At 39.5% G+C, this 21,696-nt stretch overlaps 1 long non-coding RNA gene across 1 annotated transcript in view; it reads right to left on the bottom strand.

Moving 5' to 3' along the window:
* Nucleotides 1-5,087: 5,087 nt before the first annotated feature.
* Nucleotides 5,088-21,696, bottom strand: part of LOC127018570 (uncharacterized) — a 31,882-nt gene continuing 15,273 nt past the window's right edge. The window contains exons 2-3 of the long non-coding RNA XR_007766767.1: nucleotides 13,339-13,455; nucleotides 5,088-5,149 (exon numbers count right to left, since the gene is read on the bottom strand). This is a non-coding gene — a long non-coding RNA (uncharacterized LOC127018570). The remainder of the gene's footprint in view (nucleotides 5,150-13,338; nucleotides 13,456-21,696) is intronic.

Genomic DNA, 21,696 nt, shown 5'->3' with positions numbered 1-21,696 from the left:
GATGACACTGCCTCTTTCCTTAAGGGTCAGAATCTAGTCTTAGATACATACAAAATCTCTTATTATGACAAGTTACTCTGGGATAAGGAACTACCAGTCAAGCCTCTTGCTATGCCATCGACAGGGATTTGTTAGGGCTGAAAGAGCATCTCCTGCCAGTGTGAAAGATCTTTGTTTTAAAGTTCTTGGTTTACTCCTTCTACTTTCTAATATTACTGTAACAGGTATTCCTTTCCAGATACCAGTAGTATGATCTAATTTTTGTTCAATTTAAATTTTGTAACAGAAATAGTACCCTTCTGTTCCAGTACTGTCTCCTAAATCACCATCAGCGCTTGACCATTCTCATTGCCCACACAGTCCTGCTGAGTGATTTGACTGTACCACTGTCTCTTAGTCCTCTCTGCCACCAAAGAGGTGGTAGAAAGGTAATTTTGTTTATGAACATGGGTTTCACCAGAAATGCACCTGGATTGCAGGTGCCTTTATTGGGAGATTAAGATGGCTGTAGCCCATCAGCACTGCTCCTGCAATGAAGGAACTGTGTGGCTGTGGACAGGCCTCTTCCTGGACAAAGCTGGATCCCGCCATACCTTCCCTAAAATAGTAACCTCTTTGAATGATGGAGTTTGGTGAGTTGGCACCACTTCCATGGTTAATACAACACCTACATGAAAACAATTAACCCCCTAATATTCTAGTCGGTGCGTAATAGCTGAGGCAGAGGTGCACACTTCTGAAGAGCAGATAATTTGCACCTCACCAGCCTGGACCAGAAGCTGCACAAAACAGATCACTCTGCACTGACTCTTCCACACAGACCTTCTGTGACTGTGGCAGTGGTGCTGAACACTGCCCGCCTCAGCTGTGGTGAGCTGTCCTGGCTTTTTTGAAACTGTACACAATACAAACTACAGTTTCGGGTTTTTTGCTCCTCAGGAGGTTTCTATCTCCTCTTCAGAGAAGGAAATAAACAGCACCATTTCTGCGGCTAGAGTTCTCTTCCAGTACTGTATGAAAAATATTTTTCTTCCTCATGCTGAATTCCTAGTATTGAAACACCATCTCCTTCTAACCTGAGTTAATTTATATTTAAAGTTTTGTTTTGCCTTTTCAGCATTTTAAAACTTTCATTAAAAGGTTTACCTAGTTCTCTAAATTATGTTAGTAAACCAGGACAGTTTATTTGTATTTGTTTGTATAAAATCTTTAGTAAATGAACAACAAATGAAATTTGTTTCATAAATGAACAGCATCTTTTATGAAGTTAATATGAGTTCATACCTCTCGCTGTCCAATAGCAAAATCTGACTGACTCAAATGGTAAACATTTTCCACTTACCTTTTTTACATATATATGTACCCTTAACTTATTATTTAAAACTAGGTCCTTTGCAACTTAATCAGGTTAATAAACTTTTATTTGTAAAATTAAGTGACTACAATTTGAGTTTTTAACCCTTTCATGTGGCTTCTCCACCCTGAAATTCTAGAAAATTCTGCTTTTTTAATGTTTGCCCTTTTATCCACTTAAACGATTTTTAAAAAACTTGTTTCAGCTCCACCTCTGTTTTCACCTCCTTTCAGTAATGCCTGAGTTCTTGCAATTGCCTGTTTCCATCCCAGGTGCACCTCCATGTGCCGAGCCTGGCTCAGACATGTGCGGTTAATTGGCCATGCAGGTGTACTGACTTGGAGTCACCCACTGTTCCAAGTCAGCAAGCCCTGCAGAAAGTCAAACAAATCAGTTCAAAGGGAAAATATATTTTAGAAGCGGCCATTATAGAAGTATATCTGGGTTGTAAAGCTGAATTATTCAAGTGTTACTTTTGAGTGACCATGTGAAGATTTCGTGATCTGACCCCTGTTCCTTCAAGTGATGAAGCACTCTGTAGCACTGTATCTCCTTGAACAAATTTAATTTCATTCCAGTTGTGAATGTTTCTGTCAGCTGGGTGGCAGATGTTTCAGACTGGCCACTATGAAACAAAATAACTGTAACTAAAATTTCCATTTCAACATGACCAGGAATTTGCAAAAGAAAGGTACAGTCAGCTCTGGAGAGTCAGGCCAGGTGAAAACTTGGTACCGTTCTTTCCATCTTATTTGTGTAGTCCTTTGTTCTGTACTTCATATCTTAATTCTTAAAGATAAAAAAAATTCTTTTGTTTCAAGCTAAACAAAACTGGAAAGTTATGTACATACAGATCCCTGTTCGTTGTTGCTTTCTCTGGTTATTTTTTTTTCCTTTGTAAAAGAAGTAGAAAAGGAGCAGAAGCACTATCAAGTCACGGGGGTAGCATAAGCAAATCAGAAGAATAATTTATTGCTTTGCTTTGCATGGGTCTCATGCCTGGTACACATGGAGTGAAGCAAAGAATCGTCTTCATCTTTCACATAGGGGTCAGACGTGCCGATACATGTTAAGACAGTCGTAGAGTACATGCTGCATAAAGGTAAACAGCAAATAAAAAAGTGGGTAGACTTGCTTGTTTGGTATGTGTGAGGATAACATAAACACTGCATTGCTCACATTAGACATGCCTTAACTCTGCTTATTTGCATTTGTTTTCAACTAGATCACTCTGTGCAGACGTGGCTGAAAACACTAGAGTTAATAAAACCTAAAGAGTATTATTCAAATACCCTCTCTATATACAAACACCTGAGAAGGTATTTAGCATATAATACATTGCTGTTTCCTAGAATTATTCCTGTAGCCCAATTTATTTGCAGAAGTTCAAAGACCAGTAAAATGCTAAAATAGTTATGGAATTACAGAATCATCCCTCCACTCCCTCCGCCCCTTTCTGAATCATAAACCTCTGGCTTTGGTTTGAACAAATGTGTGGAAATGATTGCCTATAATGAGAACGTATGAAAGGTTTTGAGTTTGCCCCACTCTGAATGAAACCAAATGCAAGAACTTCAGATGTGGTCCTGAGGTGGGACGGCAGCTCTTCAATCTGTTCTGCACTGAGCGAGGCCTGTTTATGCACTCCAGCGGCCACTCGAAGGGGTCATTGCGGCTTGCTCGGGAGAGTGCCCTCGAGCATGCATCAGTATAGCCATACCCTAGAGTGGTTTGTATTTATGTACATATATTTAAAAACGATGATGATGGGCTTAAGTAAATTGGAAAATGTATATGTTCTAGCTTATGCACTTGTATAGCATGCTTTATATAACCAAAAATATTTATTCAGTCTGGTCATTGTCCATTTGTATTTTCTATCTTGATGAACTTTTATCTTAAATATTGTTAAGACTACGCTTAATTTGGGCTCTAATTGCCACTGGAATATATTTTATACAGAACAGAAGATGCACTTTTCCCTAGGGTTTCCTCTTCAGTACAAGGCCTACCCCTCATTTAGCCTTGTTTTAAATACATACGATCTCATTTTTTAAAAGAGACGGAGCACTTCTCACAACATAATAAAAAGAGGTAGTAGCCAATGTTATTCTAATGATTTAGAATTATTTGGAGGTAAGTCTTGATTCCAAACTGATTGAAATCAATGGGAATAAGTAGTTTCAGCTGGCTTTGGATCAAGTCACAAAGCTTTAATTTACACACAAACAGAAATCTGACAGGACTTGGAGAATGCAATAGCCATAAGTTCCCCATATATGCTGAGGTCTGTTGGTAATTATTCCATGTTGTTGAGTGGTTTTTACTGAAGAAAGTAGGTGCCCTGGTTTTGACTGGGATAGAGTTAATTTTCTTCTTAGTAGCTGGTACAGTGCTGTGTTTTGGATTTAGTGTGAGAATAATGTTGGTAACACACTGATGGTTTAGTTGTTGCTGAGTAGCGCTTATCTTAAGTCAAGGATTTTTCAGTTTCCCATGCTCTGCCAGCAAGCAGGTGTGCAAGAAGCTGGGAGGGAGCATAGCCGGGGCAGCTGACCCGAACTAGCCAAAGGGATATTCCATACCATGGAATGTCATGCCCAGTATATAAACAGGGGGGAGTTGGCTGGGAGGGGTGGATCGCTGCTCAGGCATTGGTCAGTGGGTGGTGAGCAATTGCATTGTGCATCATTTGTCTTTTCTTGGGTTTTATTTCTCTTTTTTTTGTTATATTCCTTTTCATTACAATTATTATTTTATTCTTCTTCTTCTTAGTTAGTAGTATATTTTACGTTAGTTATTAAACTGTTCTTATCTCAACCCAGGAGTTTTACCTGGTTTTTTCCCTCCTCCCCATCCCACTGGGAGGGGGCAGGGGGAAGCAGCTGCATGGTGCTTAGTTGCTGGCTGGGGTTAAACCACGACAATAGGATAACCATGAGGATTTTCTTCCCTCATCCTAGAAGGAACAAATAAAATGCTGGATTGTAAATTATCTCCCTTTGACCTTTGCCTGCAACTATATCTCTAACTTTGATGGGTGTTCTATCACTGCATTGCAATAATTGAAGAATGAGATATAGTAGTGGGTGAATGATGCCCAGCCACCTCACTGTAATTCCATTAGTGTTCTACTCTCATGTCCTCTGCAGGAGTTGAAAGATTAACCCAACACCTGCGTCACTAGGGAAAAAAAAAAAGAGAAGTATTCTCATTAAATAAACAAGGGAGGAAAATGTTCAGCCCATTATCCTGGAAGCTGCATACTATAGGAATTGCAGTCAATGCAGTTTTCAATTTCTGTGTTTTATATATATAAATTTTATATATAAAATCTGTGTGGCTGAAGTATTCTGCTTCTGCTTGTTTCTTTCTTCTGAAATCTTTAACCAGTTCTTATTTCTGTGTATGTTATACAGGTCTAGGTGATGAAATAAGTTTTAATAGAATTCAAAATATGTTTTTGCATATGTTACGTTAAACAGAGTTTCTCAAAATTAACACAATATTCCAGTTCTAGCTAATATATATCTTCAGAGTGAAAAATAAATACTGTCATAATGTTTCTGTCTAACTCAAATGTTAACACCTGTTATTACAGAAAGGCCATACAAATAAAAAGGTACCTTCAGTTTGGCAAGTGGGTTTCCTTCACCCTGAAGCTCTGCTATCCATAGAAACACTCGGCTGGGATTGCTCCATCTCCAGTAAGGGAAGACCTTAAACTAGAGGGCTTGGCTGGAACAGTGCAGGTGTCGATCTAGAGTTTTCTCTCAGCTTCCTTATTCTGTGGTCCTGTGTGGTAATGTGTAAGTTGGCAACTACAGAATTCTTGTCGGGATTTAGACAATTTTTTTCCTTTTTTTGATGTTCTAAGCTGCTAAATATACTGTTGAGCCAATGTTTATTGACAGAAAAAGCAAGTAATAATATGAAGAATTACTGTCATCTGCAAGAATCTTGTGATGGGGTAAATAACAGCTTTTAAAAGCTAAGCTCATAAATGGAGACCTGGTATTGCAGAATAATGATTGATAACATTGCCACTTTATTTACATCCATGCATACTCTTTATATTAGTGAATTCAAATGGAAAGGTAGAACAGACTGGGTGTGAAGAGAGACCTGGGCAAAGAAAGGCAATTAACAGAGCCAATCAACGTGAGCTTCATTACAGAAAACAGATATCTATTTAAAAAAAACCAAATAAACAACCCTTCTCCCATCAGGTTTTATCAAATTACCTTAATGTTTTTGGGTGAGGCTACAAACTTCTGTCATAATACCAATATAATAAGCAAAGATTTTTATAAGACTTTTTGACTTGTGACACCTTGATTAATAGAATAACAAAAGAAAAGCCAACAAGACAAATATCAAATGGACTACAACTGTCCCAATGATAATTTTTAACATGTCATTGTGAGTAGCATGTAAAGGTACTGGAAGGGGAAGGAAGATTAAGGGACAATAAGGCGTTCCCTCTTACCTCTCCTCCCTCCTGCTCTGAGCACTGGCAGCAGCAATATGCCTGCTCTTGGTCATATCAGGCTGTTGCAAATGCTCAGGACATTTCAAATGCCCTTCGTCCATTCACTTTGCAGTAGGGGAATCAAAAGACCTAGAGAGCTGCTATACTGGAAGTGGTACAGACAAGAAGTAAAAGAATAATTTAAGGGCTGAAAAACAGCAGCAGAAACTTTAATGAAGTTCACTCTATTTAGCTCTTAAAAGATGAGGTGCTTGATGACAATCTATTAAAAAAATTATGGAAGGCACAGAAGTTTTAGAATAAGGATCTTCAGCCTACTGCTTGAATATAAAATAGGAAATTGTAGCTAGACCAGAAATGAAAGATACATTTTCATGGCTACAGTGATTAATGAACTGGTAACCAAAGGCTGTGGCTACCAGTGGTTCTGGTGATCCTCCATTACTAGAAATTATTGAATCAAGAATGGATATTTTAGGAAAGCTGAACTCTGATGCAAGCACAGCTATTGAAACTGAAGCAGGAATTAAACCATTGTAGTCTTCTGTTTACTGACATTGAGACTAGATAAGTACATTTGTCCCTATAGCCTTAATGATGCCCAACATTTCAGGTAGAAGAAGCCACAGAGCTTCCTACAGAGGCATTTGAGGATCATGGGACCATGGCTTCTCACCGTGGGATGAGACATATCTAGAATTTGAAGAAAATTCATGCATTCTTTTACATGTGGTGGATACAAGCCCAGTAATAGGACAGGACATGCAAGCAGTCTTGCTGAGTGACCCAGAATGCTTACAAATTCTCCTAACATAACAGACATGCCCTTGTTACTGGGCTGAGGGACCAGTTTTAATCATGTGATTGATGCATATCATACTACAGCGGGCTGTGGCTTCCTCAGGAAACTGGGGTAGAGGAGGAAATAAGCAATATGCTTGGAGTCATCACCTGCCTGTCTTTGAGAAGGCCAACAAGGGCACAAGGTGCAAGCTGCATTGATTTCACTGGTAGTGTGTGGACTGGGAACTTCTGCCTGTATTTATGAGGGTAAGGATTCAGGACTCCCTTCTTAATTCCATTGCTGATTTATTGCAGAAGAGAGGTAATTAGATGCGCTTTGAAGAGGCAATCTGAGGTTAGTCCTATAAATAGTTAATATCTGAAAATTTTTCTGATACGTTATTGTATATCAGAAGTATTTATGATCAGTGTGTTTCTAAGTGATATGGAATGATACTCTGCTCTAGCTTTTTAGAAAAGTTGCTGCTGGGTAATGGCTGATGCACTTTTTGGAAGCTGAAGAGCAATAGTACCTCTATCCTGCATAAAGAATTGGACTGAGATTTTGTAGGTGAAATATGCTTGGCCTGGAAAGATGTTGAAGCAGTCTTGTTTATCTTCACCATCACTTTACTTTTTCAGTAACGATTTGCTGTTGGGAGACTCAAAGCACTCAAAAAGAAGTAAGCATTTTACAAAATTATTAAAAGCAAACTCTATTGTCAATATCCAGTTTATAATTTCCCTGTGAACAATTGTCCTTATTCATCTTACTTGCTTGAATCACTTACTAGCTTTTCTGACTCAACTGTGGGGTTTTTTTTCCCCGTCTTCCTGTTTCCAGCTTAATTCCCAAATTTCTGGTGCACTTCCTTGTAGTAGGCTCCAGGGAGACAAAAGTAAAACATGAAAGTAGGAACATAAAATCCAAACTGTTCCATTGCCCACTGTTTGTAAGGTAAGACATAAGCAGTGGCTACTCATATAAAAGCTTTTAGAAGAAAGGTACAGCTCTTTGTTAGTGACGACTGTGTTGTAGGACAGGAATAGAAGATTAGGTAATGTAGTGGTGATATTTTTGTTGTATGTTATGTTTGCCTTATATGTTACTCAGAGGAGATAATAATAATAGATGTAGCAGGAAGACACATTTCCTGACATGAGATTAGACCCAGTGAAGCCAGATAGTCCCAAATGGAAAAGAAAGGGATTTGTTGTCCTGAATGTCCCCTTGAGACTAAGTAATTCTAATGGCTTTTTACGTGTGAGCTCTGAAACCATATGCTTTTATGGTATCCAATTTGTTATTATTATAAATATACTATACTTAAATAATGTGTAACTAATGTAAAGAAACATGCTATTCTTAGAGAAAAGAGTACACCTGGAGTTACGGATTTAAATAGAAGGAAGAGAATTGGGGAGTATATATTTTGATTCAGCTGTGTTTAAGAAGGGTTTGAAAAACTCTTGCTCCTGGGAACAATGAGATACAAACCTGTTTGCATAGTCGATCTCCGGCCAGAAAGGATTCCTGTCAAGTGAAATATTAACCCAAAGGCATGCAGTTTTCTTAGGGCAATGAGCTCTTGCCTTCAAACAAACCTTTAATGCAGAGCTAAAGTGACCATTTAAAAAACATATATGCATCCAGAGGGTTGGATGGCTGTCAGACCAGAACAGGATTATCCTATCTTTTAGCTGTAGCTTACCTGTTTGTAACTGGCCTCGTTCTGTAGTGCTGAAAAGTAATTTCTAGCTGTATAGTGGCCAAATGTCTACTACTTTGGTTGTGTCGTTGCAGCAGGCAGGTGTTTATATTATGCAAACTATCATAGCAGCTGGGAGCTCTATTAGTAATCCTAAAGTTTCAGGATAGCGAGAGCTCACGGAATATTTCCTTCAGTTTCTCTTCTCCTGGGGAGCAGAGTCTCTGCTGGGAGTGATGATCTTCCTAAGCAGGGTCAAATTTACACCAGATCCACAACATAAGAGGCATGAAAAATGCAGCATGAAAAGCTCTGAGCCTGCTGCGGGTAATAGGTGTAAGGTTCCAAGCCCCATTCCTTTGCAGCATGATGTGCTAGATCTGCTAGTGAGTGCCAAGTCCAAGCTGCACCCATTGAATCCACCAGGCAGTTGCTGCTCCAGGAAATGCTTTTTAGGCCCCGGGAGGCATTTGTGCTAAAATGCTAAAATACCAGCAGAACAACTCCTCATTCCTCCTGCCAACTGAGAAAGGGCTAAGCCTCTAAAGTACAATCCAGACTGTAATGTTCATGCTAAAGTGGGTGTTTCCCTCATTTTTTTCATTTGCAGAGATCCATGTGCAAAGTATAACTTTCTGTCCACGGGCTCTGATGGACTCTGATGTGCTTTGCAGGTGTTCCTATGTACAGCTGGGGGAGGCCCAAATGTGCTGGAGCTCACAACTGTGGAATTATTAAAAAAACCCCAACCAAACAAACTTTGTTTCTCTGCAAAGTGAGTTTCTTCTTCTAAGTACCCTTCACTTCTCAGTGGCTTGGTGGCACTCTGGAGATATTAACAGTAGGACTGGTTTGCTGCTTTTTGTGGTGGGTTTCAATCCACTCATAGGTTCTTGTAGATTCCTTAGGACTAGCACCTTCTCGACTACAAAGTTATGGGGAGGGTAAATGGGAGGAGGTAAGCATCACATCCCAGATCCTACCCACTTGTGACACTGAAATGGGAATATACTCATGGAAGGTAATGACCTTACAAGAAAAATGAAAGGCTTTATTAATAGCAATGTTAAAATTATCATTGCTAGGAAGCTGGGTTAATCCCCTCAGAAGAATGGGGCAGCTCCCTCTGCTGAGCTTTTATTTTCTATTTTTCACAGGGTCATTCCAATATTCATTTCACTTTGGATGACTTTGCAGTCACAGCAGAAAGAGTAAGAAAATACTTCCTCTAGAGTTTCTTCTTGCATTAAATGTGTGACTGTAGCCTCAGAGAAGGACGAAGGACTTTCATGGACAGTGTCCAGTTTTGTGGAAGGTAGCAAAGCTGAGCTACATGAGCATGCGGACCACACCTGAACGAGATGTAAACAGCACGTGGCAATAATGGGATAAGATTGTGAGGCTATAATAGCACAGGAATGTATGTAAGTTATAGAGGCTGTTAATATGTTTTGGAGGCTTTAAGGACTTTGTTTAGCTGCTTAAAAGTAGTCGTTCATGATAAAGCAGAACTCATAGCTTCCTTAATGCTTTTGCGTAAGGTTGACCTATTCTCTGATTGGAGGGATAAGAAGATTCAGAAAGCCCCAGAGCCAGTTTGTGCCAGGAAAAGGAGACAGAGTAATGACTAGCCTAAAAAACAGGAAAGAGAAAGAACTGGCCTGGAGATGAGAAAAAGGACCCAGTGAGAGAGAAGACAACCCCAGACCCGAATATTACTATTGGACCAGACTATGGTGCGAGGGGTGGGAATATAGATCGTAAGGGTATAATTGCCCAGGGAGTTGAGTGTTTGGGGTCCCTGTCCAGAGGCACCCAGCTTGAGCTGTCTGAATTTGTGCACCATAGATAGAATAAATTATGCTTTTTGTTTTGAAGGCCTTGATTAGAGATTCTGCTTTGGGGAACCTAGGGTCAAGCCTGAAGGAAGAAGCAGCGCCTGAGGGTGAGTGTGTGTGTGTGAGGAGTCGAAAGGGGCACCCATCGGCTCACCAGAGTCACTGGCTGCGAAGGGACTCCGGTCCTAGCAGTTACGGTCTCTGGCGGTGTGTGTGTGACTCCTTGATTGGTGTGTGAATGCTCAGGCAGCGGCTCCTCCCTTAACACTAGGAGGGGTCTCAGCTTTCATTAAACAGAGATCATTAAATGTATTGCATAAAGAGTCACTGTGGCTGTCACATAGAGTTAAGCCATGCTTCTGCTGTTGCCACTATGCAAAAGGCAAGATGTTAAGTTTCAGTATCATTACAATTTTGCCCACAAAAAGATGGAGAAAATGAATCAAAGCAGCCATTTTGCTTTCCCTGCCTCCTCCTTTTATCTCATGCCTGTTAACATTGACCCATGGAGGGATTTCACTCTTCAGCAAAAAAGTTGCTCAGTGGCTTATAGGCAGAGTTGGTCGAAAACTCTGGCTACGTGTATTTGTAGGCCCATAGTTTGTGTTGCTTTCAATGATAAGGAAACAAAGACTTCTAAGGGACTAATTCTTTGAAACGCTAAGCATTTCTGGCAAGGCCCTTTGAGTAGAATATGGGGACCTGATCATCTTGCAGAACCAAACTGAGCGAATGTTCCTTTAAAAAAGAGAAAAGAGAAAATACAGCCTTAAAGGGGATTTGTAAATGCCTTCCCAACAGGAGGGATTACTGAACTCTTCCGACAGCATGTTGAGTTTTCATAAGATCATCTTTCTTTTGGAGGTACATGGAAAATATAGGGTCTGAAACTGCATCCTCTGCAGTCAGTGATAAAATTGCTACTAAGTCCATGGACAGAATGGATCCTGATGTGATGGAGATCACTGCTACTATTTTTAGTCTATATTTCAACAGCTTCAGAAGTCTTAAGCAGGTCACATCTTTCCCCTCATCCTTATCCCAGGAATCTTTGTTGTACTGTCAACTACTGTATGTTTGTACAATGCATATTGCAGCTGGGGTGCAGCCTAGTTCAAGCCTTCTTCCAATGTTCTTCTGGTAATACAAGAGCAGAGCATTTAGTAATCTGTGATCCAAGTACACCTGGTGGTTAAAGTTATTGCAGCACAACTAGTAAGAAAATAATAAAATGTCGGAGGCAGGGACTGTATTTTTGAATGGACAATCTCCTTCCTTTAAAAAAAAAAGTTATAAATACTCACTGATTCCATGTTCCATTTAGCTAGTTCTGCTTTTATATTAAAAAAACAAAACAAAATAAAAAAACCACCCCAAAACAAACAAAAACCCCCAAACCCCACAATTAAGGTGATAAGGTGATAGATAAATTAACTAATTGGATTTCAACTTGCTTAGATCTATGTGATAACCCAGACCTTGTAACTGGGAGCACTAAATACATGTAAAAGAAAAATAAGAAAGTCTAAATTTCAAAGAGAATCTATCACCCCCAAATTTATGGAATTAGCATCCTGTTGTTTTGTCTTCATTATGATAGAAGATAAACAGATCATTTTATTTGTGATCCAAAGAGAAACACATTCTGGCATCTGTTCTATGCCAATAGTTGCTCTTGCTATGAACATGCTTACGTTTTATTGCATTGGGCTATTTGCCACTTTATGTAAGCTACACCAGCTGCTCTTGCTCTTGCACAACAGATTACTGTATGCAGCACTCTGGTTTTCCCTAAAGCAGATAACGCTTTGTAAAATCCGGATAACTAAGTCTCTAGGAAGTGATTGTAAGTTATATTAAAACTGTGATAACTGAGAACAGAAACAGCCTTGAAGAACTGTACTAAAAAGCTGCTACTCCAAGGGAAGATTGTGGTGGTGGGTAGCTGGCTTTGTTACTGTGCCTAATGTATGTTCTTACATTCTTTCACCTGCTACATTTTTTCTAGTACTTGCTGCTGTCCTTAAAATTTGATCTATAGCACACCATAATGAGAAATATTAATAATAAACTTAAACACTGAGCAAATTTCTATTTTGTTTTTTTATGGCAATGAAATACACTGAAACTAGTTCAAATCTACTTGAAAATAAAGCCCCTGAATCCTCTTTGTTGCATTTCTGTGACAGGTTTCATGCTCTGTTTTCTTGGCAACCTTCTGCATGGGAAAGCAGCATTATGCAAATAAAAATTCAAATGGCAGCCAGAGTGGGAAAATTTAACACAATTTTTCTTGACATCTTGGGTGATACAGGTCAGACCATGCTATCACAGAACTAAACCAAGTCCTTTTTCTCAGGTGTAAACTCTGCCTCAGCTATATTTTAAAACCAGTTTTCCTATGATTTGGATGCAGCATGGCTGCAAAATCATATTAGTTCCAGATTTAGGAATGCCATGCTTAAGCAGTAGTTGAACTTTGCTGTTTTTGACTAGGTGTTGGTGATTAAAGTGCCCATGAGTATAAGGTTGTGTAGGCACCGCTGCTGCAGGAAAAAGTCAAAGTATAATTGGTCTGAGGGTGTGGAGAGAAGCAGCAGGGGATGCTGGTAGGGATAGTAAAAGCTCAACAGGGTTACGGAAACCTGCCAAATCTCCATCCTCACTGCAGGGAGCTCCTGCTGCTGCCAGGGAGTAAGGAAAACAGATGGCTGTTCCTTTTGAAGCCACTAACATTCATTTCTTTGCCTGTTGTGTATTTTTTCTCCTTCCCCTCAAGTTTCCAACTCCTGCAGTAGCTCCTGGAGCAACCAGGCATTGGCAGACATGTTGGAAAGCAGCCATGCAGGCGGGTGAGTTTCAGCTGAAGATGATGATTGCTTTGCTTTGTTTTTCCTTTTCCCCAAGCTGCCTCCACAATTTGGCAAAAGGATGTCAGGATTAGAAATAGTGGGATTGGAGAATATGCCAGAATCTGTTAGAGGGAAAGAGGCAGAGCTATAGTAAATGGGGAGATGGAGCAGTGCCAGCAGGAGCGTGGGTGTGGGGGTTTGGATGCAATTAGAAGAGCCGGCCAAACATACCCTAACAGTGACACTTCACAGTTACGTGCTGAATAGTCCTCTATATTTGTGCTTATTTTCAGTGGGGTATAGCTGATACCTGTAGATGGGGCCTTGTTTTTTCCTCAAAAACAGCAATGATGTGGATCCTGGTAAGCCTGTAGCATGCATCAGCTAGAAGTGGTTTCACAGAATGCTCTAAATCAAATCTCCGTATCTAAAACAGAAGAGCAAGAGATGGAAAAGAAATTAATGTTTATGTTTCCACTGTATTTCAGCTACTCTGAAGGACTGTAAGACTTTTTTTTTCCTCTTAGCTTTCTGGAACTTCTAATGCATTTGTATGCTGTTGTGAAGAGTAACAAAGCACCAGTTTGAAGGAAGACAGAAATGTGTAGGATGTTTAATTTTAATTTTAGAATATCACTAAGAGAGCTCAAAGAAAGATGCAGGCTTGGGCTCAGTTAGCAATTCAATGAAATATATGCATAGGTTGACATGCAGAGTAATGATGGCATATAACTGACTTGTCACCTATCTGAGGGGAAAAAATCTGTTGTGCAGGTTTCTGACTGTTGATCTCAACCAATGAGTGATTCATGCTTTTAACAGATGCTTCTGATTTAGGCCAATGAAAGCTTGTGGGAGCTTTTTCTAGTCTCTGAGGAAAGAACGCCAGCCCAATCAAACAAGCAAATTTGGAGCTTGGCATCTGAATCGACTAGCAAAGCTGGATAATTTCCTTTTGCAAAAGCTGTGTGCTATCATTATTCTATGACACCCTAAAAATTTGATAATTAGTACTGACTTGTTATTTTTGCCATCTCCTGCATTTAATCATTTAGCCGCTATTGCCATCTACCAAGAAAGACACTAAAGCCACTTATTCAAAAGGCCTGTTTGGCTTGTCCAAAATAGCACACAATTCCCAAACCAGCAAAATGTGATGCATACAGCTGCCCCAGCTACGTGAGTAATTGTAGCAAATATTTCTAGATGCACAGCCACAAAACAAACTCAAGATGGCTCTGTGTTAGCTGATATTTGCCTTTTTAAAATTATTGCTATTGTCATTAACATCATAAAAGCAAAGTAATGGGACTCTGGTACAGGCCAAACACAGCTGAAAGGACCTCGGTCAGTAACATAATGTAACAATAAAACCAAATTAATGGGGTTCGTCATCAGAAACTATACCTTGATTTTTGGCAGCTACATAGTTACTGCAAATTTTTATCAAATTTCATCTGCATGATGCTCAAGTCCAGTATTTCTTGGATTTTTAGTTTGTCAAGGCATAATGTCTAATTTGTTTCACACCTACCTTGTAAAATAGCCTGAAAATCAGTGACATTTCTGGAAGATGCAAAGTTTCATAATATAAAAAAATATACGCAGTGAATCAGCCTTCTCATTAGAATCTTCAAAAGTGATTTGACAGCAAATTTTTGGCACAGGATTAGTGGGAGTCCCAAGGGACTGTGGTGCCTGTCTCCCCATTGTGCTGTATGACAGAGCTGCCAGTTCATGGGATGGGAGAGCAGTTTGCTTCATTTGGTTCCTCTACACTGCTGCTGCATCTCACCCTGAATCTGCCACTTCAAGTGTTCAGAAACCACTTCTAAAAAAATTAGGTGTCAAAATTTGAAAATATTTAATGAATTTCACTGACGTCAGGCACTATGTCCACAACGCTTTGTGTGTGTGAATATTTGGAAGCTAAGCTGAAACTAAGTGTAAGGTCTTTAAGGCGGATCAACAAATGAAGGGAGGGAGATAATGAGGGGATTCTGGAGAACAGTTATTGCTATGGTCAAGGATCTCCAACAGAAGCATCTAAATCTTTGACAGAGGTGTGTGTCTAATTTATATTCTTTTACATTTATCTGTGATGGCATGGTTTATCATCATTCTTTTGTCTGCTCTCTGGTTTATGAGCCTCAGGTGGGAAAGCTAAATTTAGCATAAAATAGCCATAGTGCATTAAAGCACAAAAAGAAAAAAAACCACATTAATAAGTCCTATTGAAATGGGACTTATGACTCAGTGCTAAGGTACTTTAGAGCTATAGATCAATATTTTTTATTAGTGCTGTAGAACACGCTCCACCAAACTACCAGTAAGTATATACCAATAGACGATTAAAACACCTGTAGACATTGATAAAGTCTATTTAGAACTTAAATTATCATTCTGTAAAATACATAACATTTCTCAAGAAAGGCTGTAATATAGGTATAGATCCTTAATTTACGGTTTCCACTTAGGGATGGTCTGTGATTAAAGCACTACATTATTTCTTTGCTTGTAGCCCTGAGTAACCCTGTCTCCCTTGCAGTCTTTGAACCTGCAAGTTGCTGAAGGATCTGGTGCAGAGTGCAGAACACGAATGAACATTTGAAAATGAGTGGCAAGGGTTTTCTTGGCTCATTAATATTAACATCATTGCCTTGTGGAATTAGAAATAAGAGAGGCGTTGCTTTGTTACTCTCGAATCTCAACAGTCTTGGGATTTTATTTTTTATGTGCTGTAGATACAGGCTTTATTCCCCTGCAGAGACAATCGACATTTTCTCCAAGCCCTTAACTTACAATGTGGCATAGTGGTATATGGGATAAAAGATACGGGACCTCCTGAAGTGTATCTAGTTCCCTGTCGTGATGCTGCTGTTTATCTCATCTCTCTGAGCCTGTATTTTTGGAGATGTACTCAAGAGTTCAGTTCCCATTTTGTGCAAGCCTGTTGATACATGCAAATGTGCTCTCTCATTTTTTGGTGGGGTGAGATGGGCAACCTTGTTAATTACTATCATGTCATTGTAGTATTTGGTGCTGTGTGTGTGCAAGAACATCATTGTTTGTCTGTGGGACTTCTCCTTTAACCATCTTGTGTGTCAAAGTGTAATTTGTATATGAATTAATGCTTCATAGCAGGTAACAAATTCTGGTGAGAAGTGCTGTGTAATGCCCTGTCCAGGCAAAGCATTATTAGCTGGGTGGACAGGTAGGCATAAGAAACTTGGGAACCCTGAAATGAGGTGAAAAGCCTCAGTTTTTTCTTTCCTGTAGTTGTCTGCTAGTGCCTACAGAGTGTAAAAAGCCCAAGTCATGTATCTTTTACCCAGCAGTTGAGGAAGACGCAAAACCTCATGGTTTTGCAGGGGTTTGAAGGGGATTATTTTTACCAGTCTGAGTGGAGCAAATTACCTGACCCCAGCCTAAAGAGGGGGCTGGGGGAGCTGTGTGCTTTCTCACTGGTTTGACTCTGGGATGGGAAAATTTTCTCACAGCTAGGGGATTTAATAATCTCCTGGCTGCAGGCTTTGAACTGAAAATACACACTACTATCAGAGCTAGGTTCCTCAGGCCCTAATGTGGGATTATGGTGATAACTGCATGGTTTAATAAAATGTCATAGCTGGGATTTGAGCAGGAGCTGTTCAGAGCATGCCAGTGTAAGCACTGGCCACGACAACGGGATGTGCAGCTCTCGGCACTGCTTAGAGCAGAAGGCAGCAGGCCAGCAAACAGGCAACGTTTCTAACAGCTGCTGAGGTTTTAAAACTTGGAGATGTTTAAAACCAGATTTTTATAAAAGCTGACATGGTAAAGTCTTGTGGGTTTATTTACAGGCTGCACTGCATATAGTAGTGAGGCACTCTGTGTAGACACTGAGATCTATTTCAGTTCGGGGAGGGCGGGGAAGAGAAATCAAATGCTTAATTGAGGCACTGTTCAAATTCACAATGTGTGTGAAGGAGGAGAACCTGTTTGAAAATACTTCTAGAGGCAGTGAGTGAAATCCTGCAACGATCACTTCAGCGGAAGAGAAACCCTGGAATGTTTTCAAGATAATGTGCTAAAATCCAAGAATGTACCAAAAGTTGCCCAGTGACCAAATGCCCCTGAACTCATTCCAAACGTTGCTTGGAAATGTTTCTTCCTAAATATTGGAAATGTCTTGCAGCTGTAACGGGAAGCTGATAGTGTCCTGCAAACATATCCCTCAAGTTCTAGTCTATGTTTTTTATTAAAAACAAGCTACTGAGATTCAGAGTCACACCAGCAAACCTCCCTTCCATGCCACCCTGAAAGGCTTGCTTGTGTTCAATAATCAAACCGTTAGGAATTGGTTCTTTCTGAGGAAAATACAGAAAAAGGACTAAAGTCATTGTCTGTATACAGGACTCCGTAAGAATTTCATCTGGATATCTACTGGTTGCTACTCTCTTGGGCTGAATTTCAACAAGTGACAGAAAGATGAAGGGTTCTTGTACCCTTTGATCAACCCCCCTTTAGTAACTCTGTGTAACAATACGCGTTTAAAGAATGGCTAGAAAATAGCCATTATTAGAATACAAGACACTAGAACTTTTTTTTTTTAAACAGTATTCATTAAATAACCCCTTTCTGGTTATTTCTGTACTACTGCATCTTATTTTTAGACATGATCTGGGTTCAGGTTCTTTTCTGTGACTTTCCTATAAATATAAAGAACATTAACATATAATCAATAATCCCATGTAATTCTGTTCATTTTGGTCAAGAATGTCTTTTTCATGTGCATAATCTCTTTTTTGTTTTTTTTGGTGTGTGCAGTCCTTACATAATGTGAATGGTTGATTTTTTCCTGCCTCGGCTTCCATTGCTTAGGTTACTGTAATCATGCCTTACTGGTCTTCTTTACATTAAAATTGCTGTTGTCTGTATATGAGTATAACCATGTATGGTTTCTTTACTGAAATTATTAGAAAAACCTATTCTTGGGCAGTGATCAAGCTTGCAGTGAAGGGACTATTTTGATTACAACCTTTTAGCATCTGGCTCAACTCCTTACATCTTTTGGGATAGTTCAGCCTCTCTGCCTACATCTACAGTTGGTAGCACAGCTGTTGCTGACCCCTGCAGTGGACACATAAAGTGACCACAAAAATCGTACACTCTGAGAATGTTTTTGTTTAGGAAAAAACAGATTAATCCCTGTTACATACTTCACATTGAATTCATCTATCTTGTTACCTAATATTTAAGAATTGTTTAAAATGGTACTGCAAAGGAGCTTAGTGACTGCATGTGGCTGATATGGAATTCCTGGTCATTCAGAATAAGGGTAACCTTTCATTTTATTATAGCTTTGAAATTCTATATAATGATATGAATAAATTTTTAAGGTATAGATTTACAATTGCCTTAATTATTTTTTGAAACCTTACTGACAGGGAAATGTCATGTGGTTCAATATTTGTTTTTAAATCAGCCAACTAACCAGGTGTCCAGATATCTCTATGTATTTTCAGTGTGAGACAACTGGGACCACAGTCTCAGCTGCTGAATCTTTCTTGTACTTCATGTTGGGATGTATACACATGGATAGCCAAAAATACTATGAAGAAATGAAATAAGCTTATCAAGCAATAAATTAGCATTTCTGGTTCTGGCGGGCTTTTAAGTTTGGATCTGCAAACAGCTGCAGATCAAAGGCTGAGACTTCTGTATTTCTTAATCTAATTTTACATCCCATTCTTCAAATATCAGAAGTATTCAAATTTTTTACAGATATCAGGACATCTTCCTTCATTGAGCTCATCCAGGGGCATTCAGGAAACCTTACAAAGTGATAATCACATCTGTTTTCTGCGGTGTTCTTTGTTCTTACAGTATAAATCTCACATTTAAACTCTATACTAGGATGCACTGGCAACTTCTGTTCGAAGAAGATTCATGTTATAATGTCTTTTTGGCATTGACAACTGCTTTTTATTTAAAATGTTTTCATATTGTTTCCTTTTTTGCAGCATTACTGGACAATAGTACCTTGTGGAGTTTTGTAATGATTCGCACAAACACCCTGAAGCAATGTTTACAGAGACTATGTTTTGTACTAGCTGAAATTATGTTGGTGAGGGTTTGGTAACACAAAATTAAGTGACATATATCATACAGGCTTTGTTGTCTGGTGAGCTGGTGGAAAGCGAAGAAAGAGGAGGAGGAGGAGGAGTGTGTGGGTAGGGATGGCTACTCTGTAGTAGAAAGCTGACTATGATTTCAGAGAGAACACATCTAATTTTGTCTGAGGGGGCTCCCTGAATTTGCACCTGGGGTTCCTGTAGAAATAAGGATGTCTTGAGTCCGAAACACTGAACGTTTTAATGACGTTCCAAGTTTTTCCAAACATTTTTTGTGAACCATAGCTTTCCAGAAACCATTATAACAGGCATGGAAATGACAGAAATGCTGCTAGAAGTGAAGCTCCACATGAGTTGTCTATTTTAGCAGGGTGCACAGTTTCAAGAAAATTAAGCAACTGATATATGGGTCACATCCCTGGTTGGCCTTAGGGCCAGCTGCCACTCTGCATACATGAATGCACGAGTCATCTCAATGCCTAGGGGAGGAGGTAGCTCCATGGGTCAGGGTAACATGACAGCTTGTTGGAAATTAGAGCAGAGAGAGGGGCCCTGCAGAAGTTTATAAGCAGAACAGGTGGCAGAAAGTAAGGGGTAATCACACATTTTAAATTAAAAAGAAAAAAATAATCTCTGGGGGCTGCATGGCCTCAAAATCTTCTGCTAGGTGCAGGAAGGCTCCTGTGAGATACAATGCATCAGCCACCTAGCAGCCATACTTTGGCAGGCTGCTCTGTATCCAGAAAGCCCACTCAGTCATCTGTAGGGGATTTATATGCTTCGCTGAATGTCCACCTGCTGCATGCGTATGTCAGCAGCCAGCTCCTGAAGAGCCATTGTGGGTGCAATGGGGTTTTGGTGTTGTTTTTTTGTCTTTGGGATAGACTTTTGGGATATATGCTGCAATTTCTTGGCTGCATACAAAGTGTAATGAGAAACAGATAAGAAATTAGCTGGATGGTCTTGCTGCTTCTGATAATACGGGGTTTAAGGATGCAGGTCCTCAACTGCATGATGCACTACTGAGATCTTTTTTCAATACTGACTCTTAAACTTTTGTTACTAGAAGGCCAAATTGGCCTGGTGAAACAGATTAGTGCCCTATGCTGTCAAAGTAGCAGTGATCCTGAGCAGCATGGGCAAGTCTAGAAAGCAACAGCACTTCTATTTCTTATAAGCTGATTATTTGTATAAGGAAAAAGAATGGAAATATGTGAATGCAAAAAACTCATTTTCCTGTATTTTAAGAGTCTCTCCAGGTCTCATCTACAGGATCTCAGTGTGGTAAGACTCCATTATTTCAGAGAAGATTTTATCCTTGCATGCAATTTATTTAGCTGCTAAATAAGAAGGCAAACAAAGGAATTTGTCAAAAGCTTTGATTTAATTTATAGTACTTCCTCTTCTTTCTTTGCTTCCAGTTTGCCATTGCTTCAGCTCTGGGTAGTGGCGGTCTTTCTACTCACCTCATCTGAACAGTTGTAAGAATCTTCTCTGTACACTTCCATTTTTCTTCATTTTTTCCCCTTTGTTTTCTTTTATCCTTCCTGCTCGCTGTTCATAGTGACTGACCATTTAACTTTTGAAATATTGCTGGCATTCTTATTCTCCTATTCACTCTCAGCTTCTGAGCACCCAGTAGCTGAAAGCTGAAAAGCCAAGTCTCGTGTGGCAGGTGGGCAAGTGCTTCTTGTGCAAATACATCCATTTGCATGTGAATGTGCTCATTTGCACACAAATACTTTCATTCACAGGAATAAAAGGATTCTCTCCATGTGCACCATTTGTGCAAACATAAACTGGATTCATGAGACTACTCAGAAAAGTCGGGGAGAGGCCAGGTCTCCTGCCATTTTCACTTTGGTAGTATGTTCACAATCTGATCATATACTTCTGAAAAGATAACCAAAATTCTATCTTCAAGTACTGTTGATTTTTAAACTTTTTACTGCACAAGGTAGGGGTTGTCTTTCCATGGTGTGCATACAGTGCCAGATGGTGTAGCTCTAAAGTGATCTCAATCCAAACTGGGACCACGAGCAAGTACCATACCATAAATGAAACGATAATTATAGATATGAAGAAGGTCAAATACAATTTCTCCTGAGAACAGTTGATATAGAGCAGAAACTCTGAAAGCCTTCTACCAGGAAATATGTATTTTTTAGATCTATAGTAGCTACATTTGTACTGAAGGCTGTGGTTTTGTAATATCCTTTACTCGAGATCATCACTAGCATATGCAGTCCTGCTTCCTTACCTGACTCACAATTCTGTATACAGGTCACTTTTCTATCAGGAATTACCAGTCAAATGCAAAGCATGGCAGGAAACCCAAACATTATTATGTATCTAAATAATTTGGGTGGTGCCATCAGCAAAGAAACGGGCATTGTAAGAGATGTCAGCCACTGCTTGATAACAGACTACTGGCAACTCTTTTTAAAATGGTTTGTACTTTTTACATTGGATTTTAGGTGGGATGGGAGGAACTGTTGGAGGAGAACATTTGTTTAAATTTTGGAAGTTTCCTCTACGTAGTAGATGTTGAG

Source organism: Gymnogyps californianus, chromosome 7, assembly GCF_018139145.2.
Source record: "Gymnogyps californianus isolate 813 chromosome 7, ASM1813914v2, whole genome shotgun sequence".
NCBI classification, from domain to species: Eukaryota; Metazoa; Chordata; class Aves; order Accipitriformes; family Cathartidae; genus Gymnogyps; species Gymnogyps californianus.
Note: the sequence above shows the minus strand (reverse complement) of the source record. Positions and strands in the feature narration are given on the sequence as shown.